Genomic DNA, 10,244 nt, shown 5'->3' with positions numbered 1-10,244 from the left:
TTGCAGTTTATTTGGCAGAATGTTTATTTTAACAGAGCTATTCCACCTGGTGACAACATTTGTATCGCAGTAAAGAACTTTGGAAAAATATTTTCAATGCTCTTTAGATTGGAGTTCAGCTGACACAGGGATAGGAGGGTTTGCTATCCTGTTAACTGTGGCAAAAAAGGTGCGAACATTGTTAATGTTTGTTGATAATCCCAGAGAAGAAAGATTCTCTTTCATCTTTTAGTTGTAAATTGTATATATGACGTCTCTCTTTATAGCTTTCATAGTGAACTTAGAGTCCATTCTGGAACTCCCTCTTTTCTTTTCTTACTGCTGGAGCGTTTCTCCATGAAATTTCTTCTTCCCAGAGAAATATTTCACGTTAACTGGAGCAATGTAATCAAAGATGTGTGCAACTTTAGAAAGAATGATCAAAAAGCTCATCTACTGATTTACAGGGTAAAGTGGAAGATGAGTCTGAGTAAAGTTCTTGATTGTACTGCCCACAATAACTTTCTTTCCTATAACATTTCTTTGGGTAATTATGTTAGTGGGAACAATGGCTTCAAAATAAACAGAACAATGGTCAGATACAGTAGGGCAACATCTTTTATGAAAACATCAGAAATATTTAGAGTGGTATACTGAGAGCTTTGCTGTTTGGTTCAGCTCTCTCTTCACCGGTAAAACTGTTGTAGCATCCGCATTATGCCTGTTCTGGGTTAAAGTATGCATATTATTAAACTTACTCTAAGCAGTACAGAAAATTAAACAAAATTTATTCTGAAGGCATTGTTAAAATTTAGCCAGAAAGTATGCAATGCAATGCAATGCAATGTCTTCTCAACAGATTAATAATAAATAAACCTTTCCACATTTTAGTTGCTGTTGTTCACTTTAAATACACATGCTTTAATGCATTTTATTAAGATTTTATAAGATACACTAACACAGAAAAAGAAATTAATAGTACAGTTCAGGGGCAACAGACAAAGCACCACTCAACACTATAGTCCAATATCCTGCGGACAGCTTCAGTAACTTTTTGTTACTCTTGTTGGCTAAATGTATGTATTTAGAAGCATCCAAGGTCTGGTTTGGAACAGCCAACCGAAAAACTGCATAGCTTCAAACGGTAAATGAAACTACATTTTCCACAAAGACAGATTCTTCTTACTTCAGCAAAAAGATTGAGAAGAAAGGAAACGGAAATAACTCTGGGTTTTCACCCATGTCTTTTCACATTGCCTGATGGATTGCAGATCACTCATTTACTATTACAAAACCACATACCACAATCACCCACAGCTTTTATCTTTTCAAGGCTTTGCGAATATTTCCCAGTCGTCACAGTAGAGAGGGAACGTATGAAACAGGAAACTTACCTATTAGTCACTTTGAGACTGACAAATACTAATCCATCATAAAAGCTCTGGACACCTTGCTGAACACTTCTATAAAGGTAGGCTCCTTTGCTGACTGATGCTTGTTAACAGTTATCAGCGTATATCAGCCTTTTTTTTTCTTCACTGTAAGGCATGAATGAGACTTTGGCAAGAAGGACGCTTAGTTGAGGGTTTTGAGAAAGTAACTGTGGCTATTTTTGATCAGTGAGATTAATATGGCTGTAGAGTATTACTCTTAGTATTATACTTGAGTTCTATAATAATGTATATCTGAAAATGTTTTTCTAGAGCTTTTATTGTGTCTCTTTCCTCAACTTGTTAAATAAAACCAAATTAAATATATCCAAATGAAATATCAAACAGGACAAGATAAGCCACAGGGTGCTTTTCAGAAATATTAAGTTACCCTTTTGAACAACAAATAATGACAGTTGATTAATTTATCATAGGAAAAGGCAAAAGGGAGGCAAAGAGATTTAAAAAAATGCTTTAATAAAATGTGTGGTAAATGCAGGAAGAGTGTAGTAAGTTTAACAAAAAAGAGAAATGACGATAACACTGGGAGGTGTAAACCGACAGGAAAAGCCATAGAGAGAGAAAAAACCAAACCACTGATTATCAGAAAGCCACATTCACTCTTCTTTATGAGTGATATATTGAATGTGTATTTTAAGACGTTTTGAAGCAAACACTCAACCGACTGGTACAGATAGGCAATTAGAATTTCAGTTGCAATAAAGCCTGGAGGTCAACACCTGAGGACCGGGATATCTTTAGCAACAAGCCCACACTTTTATTCTAAAGGTCAGTCAAATGCTATCTTCTGCTGCTCTCTGGGGTTTTTTAATCTGCTTACTCCCACATCCTGCTGTTGAACTAACGTTTCCTTAGATCTACCAACTTTTATCCAGTTGAAATACATCTATTAAGAAATAAACACGTATAAACGAAAACTGAGGTAAAACAAAATCTTAGCAGTGGAACCTGGGGGCAGCAATAAAATATATATATATATATATATATATATTTTTTTTTTTATGTAAAGTAAATCCCTCATCATAAAACATTTTAAAGCTCTTGGTGTGACAGATCCTGTACAATTCAACTCAAAAAACAAACAAATCTGATCTCAGAATTGCAGTACATGGAAAGGTTAAAATTACATAGATGGACAAATGTATATGCTCATCCTATCTATATATTGTCCACTCTTTTGTCAAGGTTCTTTAAATCTGAAATTTTAATTCAGGGACATATTCAGAGGACATGTCCATCCCCCACCCCCTTAATGTAATCTCTTAGATGTTGAGTGAACTTCTATTTAAATACCTGGTTATCCTATTCTACAATTTCCTCCATATAAATTTCATTCTTTCATTGTTCTTGTGGTATTCGTTGACTCCCTCTTTATTCCCAGCATTAATCCATACCTAAGTGTGCTGGGTTTTACATAGCTTCAAATTGAAATGTGCATCCAGGTCCATCCCAGAAAATGAAAGCAGTACATTTCACTATAGATGTGGGGTTCTTTTAGTGTTTAGACATATCACTAGGATTTCGAAAATTATCCAGCTTTCTTAGATACACTATCCCCCTCCCTGACCAGTTTCCACCTTTTATTTTAGTAAGTTCTGAAGAAATCTCCAGCTTCTGTCATTGATCTGGCCTATTTTTGCATAAACATTTGACTTCTCTTCTACAATTTTAGTGCCAACTAAACTTAATTGTTTGTTTTAATTGAAATCTAATGATGTTGATGATTATTGAATTTTATTAATCTGACAGAGGAGAAATTCACTTGTGCATTTAACCCATCCCTTTGGGGAGCAGTGGGCTGCCCTGTGCAGTGCCCAGGGAGCAGTGTGGGGTTAAGGGTCTTGATCCGGGACCCAGGGTTGCAGGTGGGGGTTGAACTTAGAACCTCCGGCACCCAAACGCAATGCTCTGGCCATTAGTTTACCACTCCCCCCAAGTGGAGGCTTAAAGGTTTTTCTCTAACTGCCATTTAGTTAGTAAAAAACAATTGTTGACGATACTTTCCTCATATCATACAGTACTTGTGTTACCACAAACTTTTATCAACACTATGTTTATTTAACTTAGGTCTTTGATTTTTGTTTCTATATCTTATCCCCTTTATAGAAGAGTTTTTCAGATATTTTAGTGTAGGGCGGGGATTTAGGAGGGGTGGGGTGGTTGGTGTGTGTATTTTTTGTTACCATATGGGGACAATTTCCCAGATATATAGTCCATATTGGAAACATATGGGGAGCAACGACTGGTCCCCATGAAAGAAAGTTATCTTCTTGGAGTTGGGGTTAAGTTTAGGACTAAGGAGTGAATTGAGTTTAGGTTGGAGTTAGGTTTGTTTGGAAGGGTATAGTAAGGTAAACCTTTGCACATGCCTTTTTATCATATGTTTATCAGGTGTTTTTTCTGTATTCAAAGCCAATAATCTCCCCCCTTCTTTGGAAAATAATCATATTTATAAACCAGGTAGTAATCAGGTACAATAATTGTTATTATCGTATTCCCAGGTGATCCCTGGGTTCAGTGAGTCCAAAATAACTTCCTGTAGCAGCCATTTCTGATTTCTAGCTGAAGCTGTACAAATCCACCTCCCCTCAATCTATTCATAATTAGGGCAGGAGGAAGGGTAAGGTTTGCTGTTTGCTGCATGTTATGATATCATGATTCATAGGAGGCTCTTGTATTTTTAGGTTTTCTATGAAGCATGTCTCCCAACCTCATTTTAAACCCTCCTCCATGACCCTGAACACCAAGCTGAAATCCAGCATACATTCCAGCAATTTGCTGATTGTGTCACAGTCAAAATGATTGGACTCAGTTTCTATGTGGAAAGACAGTTTCTCAAAATATTTATTAGAAATGGAACTGCATTCAACAGCGTCTGTGTCCAACTCTGCAGGGGTAAAACACAGATTAGTGACCATGTCAATCTGGCAGAGGATGATAATGACCATGTGAGTCACTAACCTTCAGTCCAAGCCCAGAGGATGAGGTTGGTTCCAGCCGGTCGCTGCCAACAAGACACGGCGGGCGCTGCCCAGAGAGTCCCAGACCCTGATGTCTCAGAGGTTGGAGGACAGCACGAGATCAGATCTCAGGTAACGAAGGAAGACAGGATAATCCAGAGGGCGAACCCAAAGCCAGTGTCGAATACATGCTTGGGAGTTAGTGCCAGGTGATCAGTGATCCAAAGAGGTGCCGAAGGGAAATCCAGAACAATGTGAGGAAACGGTTCCAGGTGCATTTCATAGGCAGGCAGAAATCCAGCAGGAGTCCAAAGACAGGTCATGCAAACAGATCAGAACGGGAAAAGGCAGGCTCACAGGTCCAGAGGCAGAACGAGTCAGGATCAGGCAAACAGAAACACTCCGGAAACGCTAGAGAACTCTTACCACAGGCTCAAATAATCTTGCACCAATGACTGGTTTGAAGGCTGGTTAATTAGAGGCTCAAACAGGTGGATCATATGAGTGGTAATGAAAAATTAGTGGAGAAAAGCAGGTGACTGAAATGAGTAATGAGACCAGTCATCAGCTCCAAGATCATGACAGATAGACAAATATTTTCACATACACAGAAGGTTATCTTCAGCATTTACAGCGAATAAAAAAACGAATTATTCATGAAACATAAACCAACATGATGAGTTCATTTATCTGCTAGTAAGAATTCCCCTAAATCATATTCTTTTTCCTGTAGTGACAGTGACATGTGATGGTTACATTCTGATCTCTATTACTAAACAGATCGAGGAATATGGTAATCAAATAATTTTTTATATTTTAAACCCAGTTATAGTTTCTTCTTGAAGGAACCTGTCCCATTTCAACCCCCATCCCTTTCTAGAACAAAATCCTTCTATGAAATAGGACACATCTTCTCTCTGCTATCTGACATTCATTCTCAGTCATTTCATTTCAAACTCACCAATTTCCCACTTAATGTACAATAAGTGTGTGGATCTCATGAAATGCAATTTCTATTTCTGACTGTTTTCTGAATCAAGAATTTGGATTCAGTCACTACTAGAAAAGCATTCATAGAGCACAGACCTCCGCCAAGTAGCTCACTTACCCCGACATATTGTGACTTCCACCTTTATTAATGAAATCTTTAAAAAAAATTCCTGGATCCAGATGGTGATCGGGATCAACACAGAAATGTAAACATTTGATACCAGTCACAGTATGCAACTTTTCAGCAAAATCTGTCCATATATTTTGTTTTGTTATTTTGAAAACAGACAAACAAACACACAACCCAACAGTGATGAAAATATAACCTCCTCAGTGGGAGTAATTAACTGCGACCAATTCTCAATTAACTCAATAACTGATGCTTTAAAAACAGGATGAGAAAAGAAAGTGTGTGTTTTTGGTTTCTCACACAAACCAGATGGGGGAGGAGGTAGGGGGGGAGTCCAAATGTCAGATGAAACCACAAATAGAACAGAAACATGAATTATTTTCAATAGTAAGATAAGGTAAACTGATGAAATAGTGTCCCTTGACAAGGGAGATAAAGCAGTTCTTACATGTTTCTGCTTGTTTGCTGATTTGTTTTAAGGTCTACTGAAGTAATTCCTTTAAATTTCCAGATATTACTCATGCATGCAAAAAGCTACTTCGAGTCTCATACTCATGGCTTTAAAACTTAATATGTGCAAGAGCATAAACATGATTTAGACATGTATGTTTGGGCATGGTTGAACATCAAATGAAAGCTCTGATGCTGAAGATCAAGCATCCAGTAAAAAGCTTCTCAGTCATCTTGACTTGTGATATTTTTTGCAGAATAGCAAAGAGTTATTGATTATGAAATGATATTGAGATAAGTCAAACCCAAGTGAGGCATACCTGTAGTTCAACAGCCTGAATTGAAAATCTGACTCAGAGCTAGGTGTGATTAATTTAATGATTCCAAGAATGCTTGTGACTTTATACTGATATATACACCTCCTTTCAGGATATATTGGTTTACTTGTTTCTGGTAAACACACCTATATCAAAATATTCACCTCATTTATCTGCATCTTTAATTGGTAGCTTATAGGTTACAACTTCTAATCAGATTAAATATGTTTAATGGGGTAGAGTTTTTTTTTTTAGCAGGATGTGCACCTGTCAAATTAATGTAACATTTTCTTTTTTTAAGAAAAACATTATGACCTTTATTGACCAGAGATGGTGAGAACAGGTTTTTCCCCTGTGTGCGGAAATGAAAGGAAACATGCGCAGTGCTGTGCAGAAATACTTAGAGCAATGCAGAAGGTGCAGCTACTTAATAGATCTATTTATCTATTTGCACAAACCATGTGCTGAATAATTAAATTTACATAGGAGTATTTCTGCACAGTTTTTCTCATTTTTCTTTTTGGTCTCATTAATGTTCTGCATCCTTAGATTACCTACATAAAAAAGTAGAAAGTATTTAAACTAAACCACTGTTTAAATCTTTTACTTTTTGGCTCCGGCATAAATGATTGAAGATTTTTTTGCGGTTGTTGCTCATGTTTTTGATGTTTAAGTGGGGGCTGGGGATGTTTTGCTCAGTTTACCTTGGACTGAAATAACCTCAGACCACAAATCCTTTGCTAAAAACCCAAACATGCATTTATTTTCATCCTGTTTGTGACATACTTTAGGTGCTCTAATTGTGATGTTAAAGCTGAAAAAATCAGCGGATGTTTGCCTATTCAACGTATATCAGTGAAATTAGTTCAACTACCTAACTTCAGGTAAATGTGGCTCGTGTGCGTTCAATTGGATAATCGCACATAAGGGAAGCATAAAGATACATAGCAGAACCGAAATGGCCTTCATTGTTGTTATAAATCAGGCATTAAGATTATTGCACAAACCCTAATGCAACATATGTTAAACTGTGTTTTGACTACATTGAGGACTTCTTGTTTTTACTGTTCTGCCAACTTTTCTAACTATTAAGTTAAACTGTTTAACAGCCCTAGCATTTACCTGTGCTTCATATTAGTACATGTGCACCTGTATGGCTTTATCTGCCAGTCCTTCCAAGGCGATGAGTCCTTTTGACTGCATCCTTATTCAATGGTCGCCACAGCAAGTCATTACCACTTGTAGACAGACTTGGCAAGTGTTTTTATTTTTCATTATTCACTGATTTTAGAAGAACCCTGTCTAGCAGTAGCTCTATACATTTTTGATGCACTGTCTTGTAATTTGCAACCTTGTTGTATCGTATTTTATTTTATTGTGATATGGTGAAAATGATGATTTAAACCCTAAAATAGAATCCAGTGCAACCAATTGCAATCAGATGTGACCTTTAGCTCAAACAGGTTTTATCTGCATGTATTTTAAACTTAGTATAAATCCAGCTGTTAGGTGACGTTTAGTAGGGCTAAGGCTGGTTTTAAACTGCTTTAGTACATTTTTACCACATGGTCTCTCTGTATATGAATGTGGAACCACAACAACATTTCTAAGACATGACCACATTTTTGATTCTTTCATTGTTTTGGCAATATAGGTGTTATGGTGTAGATGTGACTAGTTGAAGTACAACTGAGTAAAACTCATGTGTTATCCTTTTTCCATTTGTCAACTACAGGATGGAAAGAAGAACTGCTATGCTGTGAGTTATGCCCTAAATTAAGCACAATCCCTCAAACCTGCTGGTCACAGATGTGTGAAATCCCCCAATCTCAGTGGTTCATATCCCCTAAATAAAAGAAGTCATAAAGATGGAGAGAATGAAACAAGGATCCTTTCTGTTTCATCTTCTTCTTCTTCATTTTTTACAAATCTACAGCGCTACAGGTGATAGCTGCCCCAGCCTTCCAATTAAGAGTAAGTGGTTTAAATTGATGTTTTATGAAAGCCGTAATTATGTCTTATTTTCCTGCGTTAAAATGTCAGTGTTCATTTTCAGACCTCACTTGTTACAATGACTTCAATCAAACCATTACCTGCGTGTGGAACAGCTCATCGGTCTATGATCAAACACATGATGACGTGTGCACACTGGATGCAGAAATGAGAAGTTTCAGATAGTAAGAACAGCAAAAACGTTTTTCTTGTTTTATTCTATTATTACTTCTATGTTAAATGCTTTAAACTCATTTCAAATAATAGATGATTAAAAGAAAGTCTTATGTCTTTTAACAAGTTCCTACAATGCTTCCTGTGACTTAAAGCCTTTTGATGTCTCAAAACCAGCCTTTAGAAGATGCTTGCTGGTCTTTAAGAGGAAATATATCGTAAGTAAACAACAGAACTATCTTATATGGACAAATGGTTTCAAATGTTGGAATTGGTTGGGGTGGAGAGTCTTAATTGTTGCTTCTGAATTGCTGTATATTTATCATTTAGATTTGAATTAACAGATTAAATATGCTCTGTGATTCATCCTGATCTGTAAACAAAAAATAATGCATTTTATTTCTCTTTGTTCATGTTTAGTCTGACTTTTATTTGGCAGTTGTAACAATGTGCAAAATTAACATAGATAAGAGTGTTAAAATCAGTATCTGCGAAAGCAAAAGAATAAAAGAAAAAAACTGCATAAAGTACTATAACAAACAGAACTGTTATGATTTATCTGGTTACTTTAATGCAGTGATTTCAAATTTTTCCTTGAACCTTATTGCACTTTATTTTTTTATCAACATCTTTAGGGTTTAGTTGGCAATAAAAGAAAGATTTATGGTTTATGATGTTATGATATTATACCTGTAGATTATGAATATACAATTAAGTAGAACCGGGAGTTTTAGGTAATTGATAGATCATTCAAAATCGAGGGTAAAACTAACCGAATGTTCGTAGTTGAATAATAATAACTGTAATCCACTTACTAATTTGGCCTCTCACACTTTACTGACTTAGGCTAGGCTATCAGTAGAGTTATTAATTACCAACCAAAGAAATGTTGTCTCTGTTATTCAAATGTCACCAAAAGGAGGGTGAGTCTGGCTTGAGTGATAAACCACTCGCTGTAAAATAAAAACAAACTGTTGCAGGTTGAAATAATGTTGTTTTTATTTCTAACAATCAAGGATTATAGGAAATCTAACATCAACAGTACCAGCCATTCAAAATGGCCCTTCCCAGCCGAATGGCAGCCCAGATCGCTGCAACTCCCACTGGAGCGAATCACTGCTTCTCCTGGGCGTGCATATTTTTTTACTCCGACTCCACCCTTTCACTGAATTACTGTTATTTATTATTATTTATTATTTTGATTTTATTATTTATTGATGTTGTTATTTATTATTATTACAGGGAGATGGCACTTCTCTTTAAATCTTAATGTCCATAAATCATGACAGAAAGACTATTTTAGTACAAAGATTGAAGTTTAAAAAGGACTACTAGAAAATAAAAATGAGATAGATTAAATTAATAATTTGGAAAGAGGGGAAAAAGGGATCTAAGAGTCAGTTTAAATGGCTTCTAAGTGGTGTCCAATGTAGGCCAAATGTCAATACATTCAATAATGTCCATACAAAAATAGCAGCAGATATAATAAGCAAAAATAGGTGCAGTGAAAAACAGCGTGAATTAACTCAGATAACAATGGTAGCAAGTCGGCAAACCTACATTCAGTTAACCCAGTTAGAGGGGGGCTTTGCTACGATCAGAGTCATAAAACAAGACGGAGGAGGGAGCTTTGGCTAGCTTGCTTCCAGAAGGATCCCACATGAAATTTTCGTCTCTCCTGTCAGGCGTGGTGCCCAGTGGAAAAGAGATCGAGCCATTTAAACCATATATATATATATATATATATATATATATATATATATATATATATATATATATATATATATATATATATATATAT

At 36.1% G+C, this 10,244-nt stretch overlaps 1 long non-coding RNA gene across 2 annotated transcripts in view; it reads left to right on the top strand.

Annotated features, from left to right (window-relative positions):
* The first annotated feature begins 1,314 nt into the window (after positions 1 to 1,314).
* LOC107084272 overlaps positions 1,315 to 10,244 on the top strand; it is a 9,485-nt gene continuing 555 nt past the window's right edge. The window contains exons 1-4 of one of the 2 annotated variants that reach the window (XR_001481212.1): positions 1,315 to 1,450; positions 8,013 to 8,251; positions 8,334 to 8,454; positions 8,571 to 8,661. This is a non-coding gene — a long non-coding RNA (uncharacterized LOC107084272). Of the gene's footprint in view, positions 1,451 to 2,083; positions 2,199 to 8,012; positions 8,252 to 8,333; positions 8,455 to 8,570; positions 8,662 to 10,244 lie in introns of those variants that run through there. The other variant, XR_001481213.1, reaches the window with a different exon arrangement.

The sequence above is a fragment of the Cyprinodon variegatus genome, unplaced genomic scaffold (genome assembly GCF_000732505.1).
Source record: "Cyprinodon variegatus isolate N-32 unplaced genomic scaffold, C_variegatus-1.0 Scaffold96, whole genome shotgun sequence".
NCBI lineage: Eukaryota > Metazoa > Chordata > Actinopteri > Cyprinodontiformes > Cyprinodontidae > Cyprinodon > Cyprinodon variegatus.
Note: the sequence above shows the minus strand (reverse complement) of the source record. Positions and strands in the feature narration are given on the sequence as shown.